Source organism: Macaca fascicularis, chromosome 2, assembly GCF_037993035.2.
Source record: "Macaca fascicularis isolate 582-1 chromosome 2, T2T-MFA8v1.1".
NCBI classification, from domain to species: domain Eukaryota; kingdom Metazoa; phylum Chordata; class Mammalia; order Primates; family Cercopithecidae; genus Macaca; species Macaca fascicularis.
In genome coordinates this window covers 188,317,420-188,337,352 of record NC_088376.1, presented here as the reverse complement: position 1 = coordinate 188,337,352, position 19,933 = coordinate 188,317,420, and the positions used below count along the sequence as shown (strand labels likewise).

The window sequence follows — 19,933 nt, the reverse complement described above, 5'->3', positions numbered from 1 at the left end:
GTTCAACTAGTGTTCTATGGAAAGCCATACCCATGAGATGTTGCAGTCATTAAGATATTTTGCATAATAATGGACAGAAATCTAAGTCCAGGAAAGAAACAATTGATTGAAAGAAAAATTATATAACTTACAAAGGAAGGGAGGGCTGCTTTGCAGATCTCAGACACTGGAACTGGAGACTCAGTACTGGCAAGGTTAAGAAGCAATCTTAGTTGTACCTTTTTGTGGGTGTAAGGGTGTAAGCTCCAGTCTTTTAGATTCTTCGACATGAAAACATTTCTCCAAAGAGCAAGAGATAAAAGGAATTTTCACCAAAATCTCCACATAGAAAAATACTGAGGAAAGTCTCTTACTGGACTAGTTACAGTCATGTGATCATCAGGAATAATCTTTGGGCCAGAAGGATGAGGTGCCAAGATCAGTCATGTGTGGATTATGTATTTGTGTCCGTGGTCAGAAAGGTAGGCCACGATATTTGGCAGTCCAATGAGAAAGACAAAGTTCTAGTCACTAAGGGGAGGGAGGTGGTTATAGGTAGCAAAAATGTCAAATGTCTACGAGAGTCCACTCTGTGAATGTAAAGTACCTACATCTGTTTTTCCATGTGTATAATTTTTTGTTGTTATTCTACAGTAATTCTAATTAATTTTTTTTAAATTTTTATTATTTTTGATTGACAAATCATATTGCTTATATTTATGGAGTATAACTTGATGTTTTGATATATGTATACAATGTGGATTGATTAAATCAAGCTAGCATATCCATCAGCTTGCTTACCCATCATTTTTAAGATGAGACATTTGAAATACACTCTTTTAGTTATTTTGAAATATATAATAGATTATTATTAACTGTAGTCACCCTGCTGAACAATAGATCTTAAAATCTATTCCTCTTGTCTACCTAAAACTTTGTACACTTTAATCAACAACTCCTCATTCTTTTCCTCTCTACCTACCCAGCCTCTGGTAGTCATTATTGTATTCTCTACTTATATGAGTTCAACTTTTTTAGATTTTACATATGAGTGAAGTCATGTTGTATTTGTCTTACTGTGCCTGGCGTATTTCACTTAGCATGATGTCATCCAGGTTCATTCATGTTGTCACATATGATAAGATATCCCTCCTTTTTAAGGCTGAAGAGTATTCCATTGTGTATATATGCACTACATCTTCTTTATCCATTCTTCTACTAATGAACATTTTGATCAATTCTATATCTTGATTATTATGAATAATGCTGTAATAAAAAGGGAAGTGCAGATATCAGTTTAACACATTGATTTCAATCTTTATGGATATATATCCAGAAGTAGAATTACTAAATCATATGGTTATGCTATTTTTAGTTTTTTGAGGACCCTCCTTACCTTTTTTCATAATGGCTACTAATTTACATTCTGACCAACAAACGCACAAGAGTTACTTTCTGCTTTACCCTCAACAACATTTATCTTTCATTTTTATTTTGATAAAAGTCATTCTAAAAGCTGTAAAGAAATATCTCATTGTAAGTTTAAGTTTTGTTTCCCTATTGATTAGTTATAATGACATTTTTTTATGTACCTACTGGCCATTTCTATGTCTTCTTTTGAGCAATGTCTGTTCAGTTCCTTTTTCCATTTTTTAAAATGTGTTGTTTCCTTGTCATTGAGTTGTTTAAGTTTCTTATGTATTCTGCATATTAATCTCTTATCAGATGTATGACTTGCAACTACTTTTTCCCATTCTCTGGGTTGTTTCTTCACTTTGTTAGTTGTTTGCTTTGCTGAGCAGAAGCCTTTTAGTTTAATGCCATCTCATTTGTCTCTTTTTGCTTTTGTTGCCTGTACTTTTGGAGTCCTTTCCAAAAAGTCATTGCCCAGACCGATGTTTTAGAGTTTTTCTCTTATATCTTATTTTATACTTTCAGGTTCCATGTTTACATTTTAATCCATGTGGAGGTGATTTTTATATATGGTGTGAGACAAGAATTCAATTTCTTCCTTTTGAGGGTGTATATCCAGTTTTCCCAATGGCATTTGTTGAACAGACTGTTCTTTTCCCATTGCATGATCTTAGCATCTTTGTCAGAAATCAGTAGTCCATTAATGCATGAATTTATTCCTGGGTCTTTTATACTGTTCCATTGGTCATGTGGGTCTGTTTATATGTCAGTACCATGTTCTTTTATAATATGTTTTGAAACAAGAAGAGAGCTGTCTTCAGCTTTGTTCTTTTCAGTAAATATTTTTATGACTATTCAGAATTTTTGTGGTTCCATACAATTTGATTACTTTATTATATTTCTCTGAAAAATCACATTAGGTCATTGAATCTGTAGATCATTTTGAGGAGTATGAATATTTTCATGATACTAAATCTCCCACTCCATGAATATAGACTATCTTTCCATTTATTTGTGTTTTTGTGTTTTGTTTAACTTCTTTCATCAGTGTTTTATAGTTCTCAATATACAGGTCTTTTATCTTCTTAGTTAAATTTACAACTAAGCATTTAGCTTTTTTGTTGCCATTATAAATGAAATTGTTTTATTAATTTTGTTTTTGGGTAGTTCATTATTAGTATATAGAAACATTATTGATTTTTGCATGTCACTTTCATATCCTGCAACTTAATCCATTTATCCATTCTAAAAGCATTTTTTCCTCATTTTTAGTGAAGACTTTAGGGTTTTCTACATATAAGATCTTGTCATCAGCAAATAGAGACAATTTTACTTCTTACTTTCTTATTAGGATGCATTTTATTTCTCTCTCTTGCCTAATTTCTCCTGCTAGGACTTCTAGTAGTATGGTGAAAAGAAGTGGAGAGAAAGCATTCTTGTTTTGTCCCTGATGGAAAAATGTTCAGCTTTTCACTATTGAGAATGAAATTAGTTATGAGTTTGTAACGATGGCCTGTATTGTGTTGAGGCACATTCCTTCTATACCTAATCTGTTGAGAGTTTTTATCATGAAAGGGTGTAGAATTCTGTCAAATGCTTTTGCTGCATTTACTGAGATGATGATATAATTTTGATCCTTTATTTTGTTACTGTGGTGTATCAGTTCTTCCTGTAAGGGGCCCCAGAATTGTAGGGAAGCTGAATGTCTACTTTCAACTTACTTCTCCCACTGTAAAAACTGGAGGTCCAGGGGAATTATTCGTGTGGCACTGTGCTGGCTTGAAGGAGGGATAGCATGGTGAAAGACAACTATTTATTTTACTCTTTGAACATAGCTTTTTTCAAATCTCTGCAGTTCAAGGCAGTGTGTCTCAGCCTCCCTCCCTAATTCTGAGATATTCACAAAGGTATCCTTTGTCTGTAAGTAGTTGCTGGTTTGAGGGCAGTGAAGCCATAGTACTCCTATTCCACCATTTTTCTGACACAACTCTCCACATGTATAATTTCAAAAGGACTTCTGTGTTATATTCAATTGCTTTCTGTGTAATCACAAACTCTCCTACCCTTTCCCATATAGGTGACAAGCAAAAAATATAATCCAACTTTACATCTAGAATGTCTGGGCAATGCGGTATTTTCTCATCTAAGTTTAGATGGGGTTAGCTAATTCGTGTATAGAGTGGTAGTTTTGACCACCCAATACTCACAATGTACAATGAAGAGCCAAAATTTTTTTTTCCAGGCAAGGCAGGGGCTTCTCACAGTGGCCCTATTGATGTTTTGGGTTGATTAATTATTTCTTCTTGGGGATTTTCCTATGTATTTTAGGATGTTTTGTACCATCACTTGCCTCTATCCATTGAATGTCGGTAGCACCCTTCCACCAACCTCGTGACATAAACAATGTCTCCAAACATTGCCAAATACCTTCTGAGGGGCAAAATCTCCCACAACCAAGAACCACTGAAATAAGGAGAAAATATGAAGAATTATGAGCTGTGAAGAGTCCAAAACCACTACATAATTATTAGAGTGGAGCGGAGCTGTTACAGTGGCTGGCCCTGGAGTCAAACTCTTTGGGTTTGGATTCTTACCCTTATGAATTTTCTAACTATGAGCAGTGCACTTAACTTTTGTAAGCAAGTTTTCTTTTCTTAAAACCAACATAGTGATAGGAACTATCTCATGAGTTGTTTTGAGGATTCAATGAGCCCTTAGTACAATGCCTGCGTACAATGAGTGCATATTCCATTAATGTTAGCTTTCATTATTATCAAACTAGGCTGGGACACTGATGAATATCCACATATTTACTCACTTTCCTGAAAGTGGTATGATTTATCTGGTCAGAAATTTTGGTGTCCTGGTTATACCCAAATGGAATTTTGAAAAAATTCAATTTCCCAAGGTTCTTTATAGACATATCTGCAGGGGTATTTATGAGACTTGACCAGCTGTGGGATGGTCTATCTCTGGAGGAAAATTCTGTGACAACCATGCAGATTGCCTCTGCAGTTAAATAATAAGACACCATTGTTTACCAAGCCTGGGGTTTCTTTTACAATACATCTTTCCTCCATCTTCCTTCCTTCCTTCCTTCTTAAGGATTCTCAGAATCAATCTTCCTTCCTTCCTTCCTTCCTTCCTTCCTTCCTTCCTTCCTTCCTTCCTTCCTTCCTTCCTCCCTCCCTCCCTCCCTCCCTCCCTCCCTCCCTCCCTTCCTTCCTTCCTTCCTTCCTTCCTTCCTTCCCTCACTCCTTCCTTCCTTCCTTCCTATTTTCTCTTCTCCTCCTCTTCCTTGTATATCTCTCCTTTTTTTTCTTCCTCTCACTTTCTTAAGCTCTATGTATACTTGCCTGTAAGTTTCATTTGATGAGAATTCTTCAGCAATAAATAAAATTAAGAATTGTGAATTTGAGATCTTTGTATATGGATCTCTCCTTTGCACTTTCTGTTTCTTAGTAACAGGTCCCACACCCTCTCAATGTGCCAGGTCTCAGCAAAGTGCCTTTGGTTTAAGCCACTGCCCAAACAGAAGAAAGCAGTAGGCCAGAGTGGTAAGGCAGAGCTTCTTAAATGCTCAAAGCCTAGAGTCTGCATTTTCTTTTCTGGTGCTTTTAGAGAAAAGTTAACACCTTTGCCAGACAGGAAGTTCAAAACAACAAAAGGAAAGTTCAAAAGCAGCCTGATAGAAGACACTACCCCATTATATTGGTTCTTTTTGGGTTCCAGTCTTAGCTAGTGCAGTTTTTCTCCCTTCCTAACCTTTGCAAACACAAATTTAGATGTAAAGTAGAGAACTTTTGAAATTCTCTAGTATGCATTAATTATAAAGTTTAGAAGTCACAGCTTAATGGCCACAAGTAGAACATGTGTCTTTTAAAAAGCATTTAGGCTTGTAATGGCCTTTCTCTTTTCAGATGGACAAACTTAGATTAAAGGTTGTATCTCTCCTATGGGAACTTACTGAATCCTGGGAAACAAAGGCAGCATTCCAATACTCCAATATTTTTCTCCCATTGAAGATTGAATTTAGGCAGGCACATATTAAAGACTATCATTTGCTTAATAAACTGCTTCCCTGACTTAGAACAATTATTTTTCCAGCATTGGATGGAAGGATCGTCACTGTCCCCCAGCCCAACTTGAACAAGCTACTTCTACATTTTAGGGCTTATAACTTTTTTCCTTCCTTTTTTGGTATTGTTTTTGTATTTATTGAATGATTTCTAAATGTCAATTAAAACTAATTGACATTAGTTTAAATTAAGACAAAATTTAAATTAATGTCAACACAAAGATATATATATCATATATATAAAAGTATAAATATATATGAAAATATAAAAAGCATATATATATGTGTATATATATTAAGGGATGACTGCTGGGATAGCTATAGGAAGCAGAGAATCTTCTAGGATCTTAACAACTGAAATCAGAAACTTGATGTATTCATTTAACAAACTTCCATTTAGAACCTGCTGTAGTATGTGCCAAACTCTGAGGTCAACATGGAGCAAAAACAGTCACTTACACATTTCCTAAAACTTAAAGTCTGTATTAACGAGGTTGTCTGTTTCCAATTCTTACTATGGCCTCTTTATTGGTTAGTGGATTCATTTTCTTAGATTTCTTTTTGTGGCAGTATGCACAATTCCTAACATTTCCTAGGTTACATCCTTTGAATTTCTCAACTTGAAGAAGGGGTAGTTTTTCTCTGGTCGTTCTATCAAGAAAATCTTGGAGGGAGGCTCTCCTGGATTAATCACATTAGGATGTGAAAATAGTACACGATCAGTGGCCATGTTTGGGTTTCTCTGTAACAATCTCTCTACAGAGTAAAACTTCTGCCCTTTATTGGAATTGAGGAGGAGCAATAACCTGTTTTTATCTCTTCCAGCAGCTCTGCCATCAAAGATAACCAGTGCCTCCAATTCCTAAAACTTGACCCCACTACCCATTGTAGATTTAGCTTTCGGGTCTGTCCAATTGTTTTGCAATTCCCAAAATGCTACTGCTGTTGTGCCTCAATTTCTTTGTCCTCGAGCATAATGCTTTTAATTTAACTTTTTAAAAAAGCAGTTTCCTCTTATTTTATTGCACATTTAGAGATTTATTGCATTTCTCGTACATGTGTAAACTGATATGTCATCTGTATGTTTCATGTAGGTGTACTTTATATGAAGCCTCATTTGACTATTGCTATTCAACATACCTACCATTGATGTAGCCCCATCTCAATTTTATGCAGTTGCTTTGATGAAATCCCACTTTGTTAGATATTCACTTAATCAGTGTTGTTCTTGGGATCAAAAACTATGTATTTTTCAGATGTACAGATTTGACTGAATTCAGACAGAAGACAATTATTTCCTTGTAAGTTGTCAGTTGTCATGAGAAATCTATTGATAATTTCATGTCATCATCACTTTGTAGTCATGTGACTACCTAGACTACTGATTTACAATGGGATTGGCTAGATTCTTCTCTACTTTTTTCTAGTGACACTAACTTCGGAGGTGGAGAATCTTATCACTGAAAGGACCATGTTACTTCACACAATAAGATGTTATATCTTTTAATATTGGAGAATGTGTCAAAATTTTGACAACGCTAACAAAGGTTTTAGTGAGAGGAAAGAGAAAATATTTTAATTCATGTTGAAATGCAGCAAGGAAAATTTGAATCCAGGAGTTTGTACTGTCAAACACTGATGTATACTGGCACAGGTTGCCTTGTATTTTCTGAATAAGACATACCTAATTAACTACACTAACAAATACTAAAAATACCAGGTAATGGCTTTAATGAATATCTAACTTCTCTGTTTCTATTTCTCCCTCATTGCTTAGGTGTGTGTGTGTGGTTTTTTTTTTTTTTTTTCATGGTTCACAGCAGCCTCAACGTCCCTGGACTCAGGTGATCCTCCCACATTAGACTCCTGACTAGCTGAGACTGCAGGCACACAGCACCACTCCTGGCTAATTTTTTTTTTTTTTTTTTTTTAGAGATGGGATTTTTCCACATTGTCCAGTTTAGTCTTGAACTCCTGGGCTCAAACAATTCACCTGCCTCGGCCTCCCAAAGTGCTAACCATTGCGCCCACCCTCAAAGCTTAACTTTCAATTATGCCTGTATCTCAGTGTTGACATATTGGAATTATTAGGTTGGTGCAAAAATAATTGTGGTTTTTGCCAAAAACTAGCAATCTAATACTTGTGGGCTTTTATAAACTAATGAGGCTCTGACCCCAATGCAGAAAAATTAAATCTATATTTCTAGGAATAGCATCTGGGCAGTAGTACTTTATTAAGCTCTACAGGTGATTACAATATGGAGGCAGGATTGAAAACTACTGATCTCTCTTTATGTCATATAGGAACATGAAAATGAATATATATTTCTGCCTCTTTGATGGCATATTTGGTTTTGACTTCCTGCTGTAACTTAACCTCAGGATCTGTGAGAGCCATAGGTTCTAAATATTAATTATTATTTTGCTTAGAGACCTAATGCCAGAGAATCTTAACATTTAAGCATGTTGAGTTCTAAAATATGAAAAGGATTTTAAAGAATTTCATTGTTGTCTAGTACTTAAAATATAAAACCTGTTTTGGGCTTTCTCTGTAACCAAGCCAGAAGATTGTATGGAGACTTAGTTCCTCAAAGCTGGATTATTTTGAATAAATGTATAACCACTCTTTTATTTTCCAGGTAAGTGCTTTACAATACTATATGTCATATCTTGTATTTTTTTCTCTACTATATGGATTTTGGCTTCTCCAGATAAGACTATTTTTTCTTATCTAACATACACTGTATGTTTTTTTGTGAATGTCAGGGCAGTAAAAGTAAGATTGAGGATACTAAGTCATGAAAAGTTGAAGGTTTTGGAATCTGGATCAATTTTGGGGAGTATTAAAGGTCATGGAATGTCAAAAAAGATAGAGATCTCTAAAAGAAGGACTTTCTTGATGAAAGCTGTTCTTATGGAATGTTGGTTGTTATAGTGATAGAAGAAACAGAAGCCATTTATCCAATATTCAATTATTTATTTAAAAAATCAATTTGTGCCTATAGGTGGCAGACAGCATCTTAGACATTTTATTGGGGAGCCAGATTGAAAGAGATGATACGTTAATAAGTATAGAAGTATGTATGCATTAATTTGTATGTGAAAAATATTTGAACATACAACATTAATGTTGAAGAAGAGATAAGACACAATCTAATAATATTTCCTTATAACATGGTTTTAAAAAATCTCCTAGGATTCTTAAAGCCAGAATGCTTTCTGTCTTTTCTATATTATCTGGGTCCTCAAGATGATTAAAAAATGGGTAGAAAGAGAATGGCTCTGGCAGTCACTTAGTCTTTGAATTCCTAAGAATCACTCTTCTTTAACCTTTGCTTTTGAATCCTCCAGTAACTTCCACTTTTGAATTGTTCCTGAATCCTAAACTTTGCTTTGTTTTCCTTGGTTTAAACTGTGTTTCTTTCACTACTTATTTTCCACATTTCTTGGATGATTCAAACCTTTTCCTGTCTTTTTTTTTTTTTTTTGGTGTGGATCGTAAGTCAAAAACCAGGAGTGATATCTTTACATGTTATGATCAATTTTGAAATCATTGTGAAATGATTTTTATCTCTATTGACTTTATGATTCTTATAACCCTTCGGCTATTGCAGTAATTTCTACAGACTTTGAAGCCATTTCATAATTTTACTTCAGAAGCAGCTTGCTCATTATTTTCACAAATGATTATTTATATATTGAAAACTAATAATAGGTAGAAATTTAATTGTTATATAATAATTACTATGCAGTAGATTAATACTAAAATTATTCTTTAAGAAAGTAGTTCTCAATCAGGAGAAATTTTGCCCCACAGGGGATGTTTGGCAATGTTTGGAGACTTTTTTTTATTGTCATGACTAGGAAGTGCTACTGGCATCTAGTGGGTAGAAGGTAGGGATGCTGTTAAATATTCTATAATGCATCGGACAGCTTAAAACAAAGAATTATTTCCAGTCTGAAATATCAATAGTGCTGTACTTGACAAACCTCATCTTAAAATAATTCCAAGAACAAAACCATATTGTTGAATTTTTAATGGCTGCTTGAAAGTCATGGTACTATAATTTTTATCTGGGGAAAAGATAATTTAAAAGCATTTATGCTTTGTGTCTTCTTTCCTTTACACATTAATGTATTCCTTCTAAAGCTCTAAATTTGAGTAGGTTAAGTGATTTTCCTTCTAAAATGTTCAACTACCTATAACCATGAGTGCTTTCTCTTAACTGCAAGTGCAAGCTGTCTTGTTAGCAAGTTATGCCAGATTCAGTTATTAAGAAAATGAATACCCTGTAGATAAAATATGTTCCCATTTCAAAGTAAATTACTCATTTAAGGGATACTGCAGCAATTTAAAAAATATGTTTTTTTGGCACAAATCAAAAATCTATTTCTATGTTCACCATATAGTTTCACGTCTAATATCTAAGCCTGATTGCTGAATTTGTAAAGGAATGTCAATAAATGTGAATAGACATGCTCTCTAGAGTGCTAAATGTTAAAGTTGATATATATGTATCTGTATATTTACATAGAATTTACAAGCATATTGCTTCTAGATTTCGCTGGTACCTAGCATAATGCCTTTCAAGGAATATTGTGATATTGTGAGATGTACTTAGTCATATCTATATTTTTGTAAGGAAAATATTTTGTTGTTGAATATATTTGTATACATATTGTGATTATATGTCATATAGCCTTAATTTCTATTCATAAAAATGATAAAAGAAAGCAAAGACATTTCTTCTAGAAGACTTCTCTGATTCCTCCAGTCTTGAGTACATCCGTAGCATCTCAGGTACGTTACTATTAATCTACTACTAGATTGTTTCAAAATATCTATGTGCTATCTCCTGCAAGACTAGAAATTTTTATTTTGACCCTGGATCTGTCACATTGCCTGACATAAAGTAAAACATTCATGTTTTATGTGATGTTTTAATGTGACAGTTTCTGAAACAGGTAAGTTCCATGTTAATGGCAAACCCAGTTTGTTGTTCTCTTATTTTTTAAAAGTCAGTCTTGTTCCAGAGCTACGTAAAGATTTCATCATATGAATTAGAGATATACATTTTGCTTATCTATATTTATCTTTTCTCTGTATTCCCAAAAGCATCTCATTTTTGTTCAGATAGCCATGCATCTTCCCACAGCCCATATGACTCAAATGAAATGGCCACTTTTGTAGTTACAGGGCCTGTGTAGTTTAGGAGGTCAGCATTGGGAAATCCACCCTCCTTTCCAGAAAATGCTTTAGGAATTCATAATTAAACTCCAAGCACTTGGGATTTGGGGGAACTAATTATTAATAAGCAGAAATATTCCCCATTGTTAGGAGACAGGATATTTTTCTTCTCTTCTTCACTGTACATGAACAGCAGTCTGTTGCTTCAGTAGCTGCTGGCAGCCATCTTGCTGCTGTGGAGAAAGTCTAATCAACACAGAGAAGGGCAGAGCTGAGGCAACAGCAGAGGGGCAGAGCTGGATCTGTGACTATCTCACCTGGAGCTTATCCTACTTTTTGATTTAGGTTATGTGAGAAAGCATCTTTCTACATTTTGTAAGCTTTTTATTACTTGTAGCCTAAGCAACACAATGTTAGAAATTCCCAATCATCTCCTTTTATTAAAAAAAATCATTTGTATCTGTTGACTTTTTTCTATAATTCAGGCTATTATCACCCGTCACACATTCAGCTATTTTCTCTTCTCTCTACTCTGTCTTTCTGCACCTCAAAGTTTCTATTCATTTCTTTTCTTTTATCCTGAGACCTGCTGACAACTGCTTTTACATTCTCAACATTCCCCAGGTGAATTAGCAAGACGTCTTTACAACAAATACATTTCCTCTCTAACAGAAATTCCAGCATTGGCTTTTAAGACATTAAAATTTTTACATTTTTTCAATCTTTCTTTTGTAAAATATTAAAGAATACTAAAGGAGGTGTAATATAGTGGTTAGCAGCTCATATCTGTAGTTAGTCTGTTTTCAAATTTTGGCCTCACTAGTTAGTGACTTGGACATGTCATTTAAACTTACTAAACACCAGTTTCATCATCTAGAACAGCAGTAGCAAACAATGGTCCACAGACAAAATCTAGTATACTATCTTTTTAAAAACTTTTATTGTAATGCAATCACACTTACTTGGTTATGGATTGCATATGCAGCTTTTGAGCCACAATAGCAGCTGAGTAGCTGTGGCTGGCTGACTGTTAAGCTAGCAAAGCCTAGAGTATTTGTTATTTGGCTCTTTCCCAAAAATGTTTGCTAACTCCTGATCTAGAAATTTGGCTAAATAAAAGTCTCATAGGATTGTTGTGAGGCTTAAATGAGATAATACACATAGATAGTTAACATGGCAGCTGGATGTATAAACCTGCAATAAATGTTAGCTGCCATTATTGTTGTTAATAATAGTAATGCTCAGGAAAAGATCAGTGTTGGCAGATCAAAAGTTATGTGAACCAATACCCTCACCATTTTTTGCAGTTGAGGAAAATGACTGCCATGAGGACACATGATGTAGTTTTAATGAAAAATATTTATTAGCAAGGGGAAGAAAACAATATTTATTTTTGGAGTCAGTCCCCCAGGTGAGGTGTAAATATAATTGCGAGACTGCATAAATATATTTATACCACCCTGGTGAGACTATGATACTTTAAGTCTTATTTTTCATCCAGGGGAAATAAATGTTGTTTTAAAAATCATAACTCATTGCTATTGTTAATTCAATAATAGTAATTGTGTATGGAGCTGCATTAGGGGAGAGTATATCACTAGTGTTTGGCCAGACAGCGGAACAATTAATAGAATCCCCATTTCCCCTAAGAGGTTTATTTGTCATGTCAAAGTTACTCTGGTCTGGTGCAACACAGATGGTGTTGTGACAGCACAAAATGATGAGTGCCACATTGTTCTTTCTAATGATCTTCTTCTGCTCGATTCATCTTGTTTTGCAGCCTTGAATCTCTGCTACATGCCTGTTTTTAAAATAGGGGACATCCGGTAGAGGAAGTCAAAGAGGATGCTGCTTCTTTTGCTATATTTCTGATTGTTAAGTGGGTCCAGAAAGTCCTAAAACATACTATGAATAAGAAAATGAAAACATATCACCAGCTTTATCACATAAATGAAAAAATAGTAAACTTTTCTATTTATAGTAAACAGTTGACTATATCCTAGTTTTATACAAAATAAATTCTGCTAAACTAGCTTAATTATCTCTATGACATGGTTCTGGGTATGATAATAAAGGAAAACATACGTATTAAAAAGGACACAGTTAAATGATCATTCTCTTTCTTAATTCACTGTTGAAAAGATATACAACAGGTTAGAGTATCAATAAAAGGATCAATAAAAAGAGTGTAAATGTCAATAGAGAAAACAAGGTAGTTCATATAATGAGGAATCTCGAATTCAGAAACTGATATTGTAGTAATGTACTATTAAAATATACTTTGATTAAAATGGATGGATCTGTCAATTGAGTTGACAATTCAGGAATACATTCACATTTGCACTGCTCTGAAATTCATTGTATAACTTTTCACTTTTTTGCACTTCCATAGTTTCTTGTTTAGATGTCGAGGTGAATGCTAAATATTAAGAGAAGTTTCCTTCATCCTGTAAATCTTCTCCAAACAGTGTCCTGGGAATAATAGCTATAAAATACAGAATAGTTTTCGTCAACTTTTAGAACCCGTGAAACTCTTAACAACATTCAGCATACATGTAAACCATCAATTTTAAATTATTTATGTTTTAAAGTGTTTGTAATAATATTTTAAATTGGCAATTATACCAGCTCCCTATTTGTGAGGAGGAGAATGTCATTTGTAACCAATGTATCAATATTAAACTTGATAAACATTACCTTGAGTCATAAATTACAATCCTCATCTAGCCAAATTTTTTCTTTTCCTTTTTCTTTCTTTCTTTCTTTCTTTCTTTCTTTCTTTCTTTCTTTCTTTCTTTCTTTCTTTCTTTTTTTTTTTTTTTTTTCTGAGACAAGGTCTTGGTCCCATTTTGACCAGACAGGCATGTGCAATGGTACAATAACTGCTCACTGCAACCTCAAACACCTGGGCTTAAGGTATCCTTCTGCCTCGGCCTGCCGAGTAGCTAGGACTATAGGCACATGCCACTATGCACAGCTAATGAGGCTGAGGCCGGTGAATTATGAGGTCAGGAGATTGAGACCATCCTGGCTAACATGGTGAAACCCTGTCTCTACTAAAAATACAACAAGAAAAGAAAATTAGCCAGGTGTGGTGGCACACACCGGTAGTCTCAGCTACTCGGGAGGCTGAAGCAGGAGAATGGTGTGAATCCAGGAGGTGGAGCTTGCAGTGAGCCGAGATCGTGCCACTGCACTCCAGCCTGGGCGACAGAGTGAGATTCCCTCTCAAAAAAAAAAAAAATTTTTTTTTTTTTTTTTTGTAGAGATGAGGTCTCACAATGTTTGCCAGGCTGGTCTGGAATCCCTGGCCTCAAGTGATCGTCTTGCCTTGGTCTTCCACAGCCAAGTTTTTAATTCTGTTTTTAACTAAAGCAGAAAATCTTGTCACAATAATACTTTGTAAATGGCTTTAATTATGTATCATTCTGGGTATTTAAATCAAACTTCCTTCTAAGTCAATGAGGCAGTTTGTTCCAGACTCCAGATTCATTAATTTCTATTCACTTTTTACTTTCAACTCTGAAATTCTGCTTTATTGCAGCATTTTCATGTTGTTTGTAAATCTGTCTGATGATATATATTTTTAAACCTATTTTTTCCTCCAAAAAATGAGAAAACATTCAAATGCTAGGGAAAACTCTCAGTAATCTCATAGTAATACTTTTGATATACTTTTGTCTTCAATGATAAAAATTAGAATATTTTGATGCTGAAATGATGGCTTTAGGCTCTGCAAGATACTAAATGTATTCCTGAGATGTTCCACTAAAACAAGCTGCATGTAATCATTCAAATGGTCTTTTCTGGTAACGTTGGTGTCATAAAGGAATGTTTTTCATCTCACTCCCTATTTTAATTTCACCTTCTCCTTTTACTGACAGCATACTTCACTGTGGAAAACTAGTCACCCACTTATTGCCAGTTTTTTCACCAACATGCTGAAAGATGTATATATTCACTAGATGAAATGTGATTGCAATGAAAGATTTCACCATGTTCTTCAATTCCGAATCAATAATATAGATGTATATTATTGACTACCAACTAAACTCTACAGACAACAATGTGCAGGATTGGCATGCAGGTAAAACCTGTTTTTATTTGTTTTATTTACTTGTTTTCATTGTAGAGTGGTGTTTTTCCTTGTTAGACACAGAAGTGCTGTTCTGTTAAGATTAATTTCAGGACATGTTTTCTAGCGTACACTACAAAAGAAAAATATTACCCCCATAGCACATTTTTCAATAATAAACTGCACAAAAAGACATCATGCACTTCTCCCTTCCACTGCACATAGCAAAAAGCTTATTCATATGCTTGCATATGCATGGTCTTGTCTACGGAAAAATGAAATATGCTCGTCATGTTTTAGTAATTGCTCTTCCACATTATATGTCATGGATATGTGTGTGCAAATTCTGGGTTGTGCCTTGAAAGAAGGCATTCCCTTCTCTTTGTCTGGGAAATGTTGAGACTAAGAACAGATTTCATGGACCTAGAGATAAAACGGTGTGCTGAGGAGAGTAGAGGCCTCCTTCTAGCCTTGAATTGTATGTAACTGAGAAATAAAATTTGATCTTGTTAATCAATTTTATTTATTTATCTGTGTTATAGGAGCTACGTTGAGCTCTAATGTAATCTCCTACATTAGAAAAAGAGTACATCTATGTTAATAAATCTGGTTGTGTCTATATCTATAGTTATTAGAGAAACTGCTTGATATTTCTGAACTTCCGCTTTTGAATCTGTAAAACACAGATGAGAACACCTACCCTACATAGTTGTTGTAAGGATTAAATGATAGGAAATATGTGAAGTGCTGTAACAGAGTTTCTAGTGTTATGCTTAACTACTCAGTAGAGTTTAACTGTTATTATTGAATTTTATATTTTGGTGCTTTGGAATATAACTAAATTATTAAATTATTTTCTGTGTGAATAGCGATTATATTTAATTAAACCCTGTTGCTTTAACTCACTTGATGTTGGGATACATTAGCCTGATTCTAGATCTGTCTAGTAGATACACCACCAGCCAGACAACTCATTCTTTTTAGCCAGTGATCATGGTTCCCTTAGCTGATTTCTGGTTTGAATATGTTTATGCATTAAACAAAATAATTGTTGTAAATTGATTGGCATGTTGTAACATGTTGTAACTCCTTGATAATTGAAGACTATTATTATTTAATTTTTTTTTTTTTCTGTTAGCTGTTACATATTCTTCAATTAACAGTAAGAAAAAAATGATCCAAAGATTTAAAGTGATTTCTTTAAAATTCTTCTTCTAGGATTTGGAGCCAAGATGGCTGACTAGCGGTAGCCACGAAGAAAAATCTCCCACCAAGAGACCAGGCCATGGAGAACACTGGCACACTCTAAGCAGATCTTCAGAAAGACAGCATTGAGAGTGGACAGAGGAAGGACAGAGACCTTGGGATGAAGGGGTTGGAAGTTGGGACCATGCATGGGGCTGCTGAGCACCAGGACTTGTCCCTGTCCCCCGCCCTCCCCGGTGGCTCCCAGGGAACTGATGAGTTAAACTGGCCAGGAGTGGCCTGCTCTCACCAGGGACCTCCAGAATCCTAGCTGCAAGAGACCCCACAAGCTCCACAACACTTGGGATGGCAGGGAGGGAAGTTTGGAGAGGCAGCAGGGGCAGGACTGTAGCTTGTGAGGAGCCCAGAAGGTTTGGCATGGGAAGGGCTGCAGTGGAGCATGGCCAGGAATGCCTATTTGCCAAAGCTTGCCAAGCTCTTTTAAGTGCCTTTGGCCTTTGGTAACTGCCAGACCTGGACAGAGGAGGGTAGTCTTGCCTATGGGATGGGGGCAGTCTTATCTGAGCATCCGCCTGTCTGCTGGCCTCTCCTAGGGCCCCAGCCTTCTCACCCCAACTTGCATCTCAGCCCTCAGCCTTGGTTGCCCAAGCAGGGTGCTTCCTGGGATCCATCATTATAGTTCCTTCACTGGAAGACCACACCTAGCAGACCATGCCTAACCATTGTAGAGTTCCAGCAGACCGCCCTCCACTGATGTGCAGCCACCCACTTGCAGCCTCCCTTGACTGAACCTCACCCCATCGCTTTGCCATCATGCACTTTTCCATGAGTCCAGCCCTTCCCTATGAACCACTTTGCTGGCACATGTGCATAAGTAGACCTCCCGTCCCCTCATCTCCCGTCATGTGCACATGCACCGTGTTACCCCACTGCTGCTGGCACAAGTGTGCACACACTGACACTGCTGCCTCTTTTCTGACAATGCATGAAGGCCAGCATACTGCCCCCACTGGTGCCCTGGCCCTGCCAACATGTGGACACTCCACTGCACCATCACTGTTATTGATGTGTGTGCAGGTGTGGGTCCTGCTGCCATCATCCTGAAGAAGGACTGTGGCTGGGACCCCACATTAGAGGGTTGTTGCCAGGGTACCAGAAACATTTTAGCCTCCACCCAGCGCTGGAGGTGTCTAACCTCAAGGTGCCAAAGAATAAAGCCAGGAACCCAGTACCAGCCCCTCAAGACTAGAGCACACAGTTTAGAAGTGATGAGCCCTTTTACCTCCACCCGCCAAAATCTTCCAAGATGAAGCCAGTTGATTGAATCCACCTTACATCACAATTAGACCCTCAAGGGCATCAAAGATAAAAGCAAAACACAAATCCAAAACCCATCCAAAAGACAGCAACTTCAAATATTAAAGGACAATCAGCCCACACAGCTAAAACAGCACCAGTATAAGAACTCTGGCAACTCAAATAGCTACAGTATCTTCTTACCTCCAAACAACCACACTAGTTAACCAGCAGTGGTTATTAACAACATTGAAATGGCTAAAATGACAGACATATAATTCAGAATCTGGATAGAAATGAAGATCATTGAGAGTCAGGAGAAAATTGAAACCCAATCCAAGGAGTCTAAGGAATCTAGTAAAACAATATAAGAAATATAAAACAGAATACACATTTTAAGGAAGAACTAAACTGAGCTGATAGAACTGAAGAACTTACTACAAGAATTTCATAATACAGTTGCTAGTATTGACAGCAAAATAGACCAACCTGAAGAAAGAATTCCAGAGGTCGAAGACAGGTTCTTCGAATCAACTGAATCAGACAAAAATAAAGATAAAATAAGACAAATAATGAACAAAACCTCCAATAAATATAAAATTATTATAGAGACCAAACCTACGACTCATTGGCATCTCTGAAAGAGAGAGAGAGAGAGAAAGAAAGCAACTTGGAAAACATATTGGAAGGTATTGTTCATGAAAACTTCCCCAACCTCCCAAGAGAGGTCAACATGCAAATTCAGGAAATGCAGAGAACCCCATTGAGATGCTATACAAGATGACCATCTCTAAGACACATAGTCATTAGATTCTCCAGGCTCAATGTGAAAGAAAAAACATAAAAAGCAGCTAGAAATTAGGAGCAGGTCACGTGCAAAGGGAACTATCAGGCTAATAGCAGACCTTTCAGCAGAAACCTTACAAACCAGGAGACTGGGGACCTATATTCAGCATTTTTAAGAAAATAACTTTCAACCAAGAATTTCACATCCAGCCAAACTAAACTTCATAGGCAAAGGAGAAATAAGATTCTTTACACAAAATCAAATGTTAATGGAACTCCTTGCCATCAGACTGGTATTACAGTAGGTTCTTAAGGGTGTGCTAAACATGGAAACGAAAGATTATTACCTACCACCACAAAAACACACTTAGGTTCGAGGCCCGCTGACACTATAAAGGAACTATACAATCAAGTCTACGTAACAGCCAACAGACAATATGATGACAAGTTCAAATCCTCACATATCGATTTAACCTTGAGTGTAAATGAGGTAACATCCCACTTAAAAGGCAAATTGGATAAAGAAGCAAGACTCAATTGTAGGCTGTCTTCAAGAAACCCACCTCACATGAAACACTCAGAAGCTCAAAGTAAGGGGATAGAGAAAAATCTACCAAGAAAATGGAAAACAAACAAACAAACAAACAAACAAAAAACAGGGGTTGCTATTCTAATTTCAAACAAAACAGACTTTAAACCAACAAACATAGAACAAAGACAAAGGGCATTTCATAATGGTAAAGGGTTCAATTCAACCAGGAAACTTAACTATTCTAAATATATATGAACCCAGTACTGAGATACCCAGATTCATAAAGCAAATTCTTAGAGATCTATGTGAGACTTAGATAACTACACAATAATAGTGGGAGACTTCAACACTCCACTGACAGTATTAGATACATCATGAAGCAGAAAACCAAGAGAGACATTCTCAGCATCTGAACTCAACACTTGATCAAATGGACCTTGCAGACATCTACAAAACTCTCCTTCCAACAACAGAATATACATTCTTCTCATCTGTACATGGCACATGATCTGAAATTGACCACATGATCAACCGAATAGAATTCTAAGCAAATTCAAAAAAGCCAGAATTATACTAGCCACATTCTTGGATCACAGTACAATAAAAACAGAAATCAATACCAAGAGGATGACTCAAAGCCATACAATTATGTGAAAATTAAACAACGTGCTTCTTTGTGACCTTTGGGTAAAGAATGAAATTAAGGCAGGAATCAAGAAATTCTTTGAAATGAATGAAAACAAAGATAAAATATGCCAGAATCTCTGGAACACAGCTAAAGCAATGTTAAGATGAAAGTTTACACCACTGAAAAGTTAGAAAGATGTCAAATTAATAATCTAATAATCTAACATCACGCCTAGATGAACTAGAAAAACAAAAGCAAACCAACACCAAAACTAGCAGAAAACAAGAAATAACTACAATCAGATTTGAACTGAAGGAAATTGAGGTGGGGAAAACAATAAAAGTATCCACAAAACAAGAGGTTTGGTTTTAGAATAAATAAATATGATTGATAGCTAGCTAGACTAATAAAGAAAAAAGAGACAAGGTCTAAATAAACACAATTAGAAATGACAAAGAAGACATTGCCCTAATTCCACAGAAATACAAGAAAGCCTCAGAAACTATTATGAATGAACACCTCTTCACACACAAACTGGAAAACCTAAAAGAAATGGATAAATTCCTGGATACGTACAACCTCCCAAGATTGAACTAGGAAGAAATTGAAACCACGTACAGAACAATAACAAGCTCTGAAATTGAATCAGTAATAAAAGGCCTACCAACCAATAAAAGCCTAGTACTACAGAAATTTACAGCTGAATTTTACCAGATGTATAAAAAAGAGTTGGTACCATTCCTACTGAAATG

General features: G+C 35.8%; 1 long non-coding RNA gene across 1 annotated transcript in view; it reads left to right on the top strand.

The window, feature by feature from the left end:
• Positions 1-19,435, top strand: part of LOC123571752 (uncharacterized) — a 57,856-nt gene extending 38,421 nt beyond the window's left edge. The window contains exons 2-3 of the long non-coding RNA XR_006695958.3: positions 14,543-14,745; positions 15,952-19,435. This is a non-coding gene — a long non-coding RNA (uncharacterized lncRNA). The remainder of the gene's footprint in view (positions 1-14,542; positions 14,746-15,951) is intronic.
• The last annotated feature ends 498 nt before the right edge of the window (positions 19,436-19,933 follow it).